This window comes from Triticum aestivum, chromosome 6D (assembly GCF_018294505.1).
Source record: "Triticum aestivum cultivar Chinese Spring chromosome 6D, IWGSC CS RefSeq v2.1, whole genome shotgun sequence".
Lineage (NCBI taxonomy): Eukaryota > Viridiplantae > Streptophyta > Magnoliopsida > Poales > Poaceae > Triticum > Triticum aestivum.
Window position 1 is genome coordinate 203,213,232 of NC_057811.1, and position 668 is coordinate 203,213,899.

Consider the following 668-nt stretch of genomic DNA (forward strand, 5'->3'; position numbering starts at 1 on the left):
CCCTCTCTCTCCTTCCCTCTCCTCTCCTACTCCAACATGGAAGGGGGGAGTCCTACTCCCGGTGGGAGTAGGACTCCTCATGGGGCGCGCCAAGGGTGGCCGGCCCCCTCCCCCTCCTCCACTCCTTTATATACGGGGAGGGAGGCACCCCCTAGAGACACAACAATTGATCCCTTGGATCTCTTAGCCGTGTGCGGTGCCCCCCTCCACCATAATCCACCTCGGTCATATCGTAGCGGTGCTTAGGCGAAGCCCTACGTCGGTAGAACATCATCATCGTCACCACGCCGTCGTGCTGACGGAACTCTCCCACAAAGCTCAGCTGGATCGGAGTTCGAGGGACGTCATCGAGTTGAACGTATGCTGAACTCGGAGGTGCCGTGCGTTCGGTACTTGATCGGTCGGATCGTGAAGACGTACGACTACATCAACCGCGTTGTGCTAACGCTTCCGCTTTCGGTCTACGAGGGTACGTGGACACACTCTCCCCTCTCATTACTATGCATCACCATGATCTTGCGTGTGCATAGGAATTTTTTTAAAATGACTACGTTCCCCAACAGTGGTATCAGAGCCTGGTTTTATGCGTTGATGTTATATGCATGAGTAGATCACAAGTGAGTTGTGGGCGATACAAGTCATACTGCTTACCAGCATATCACACTTTG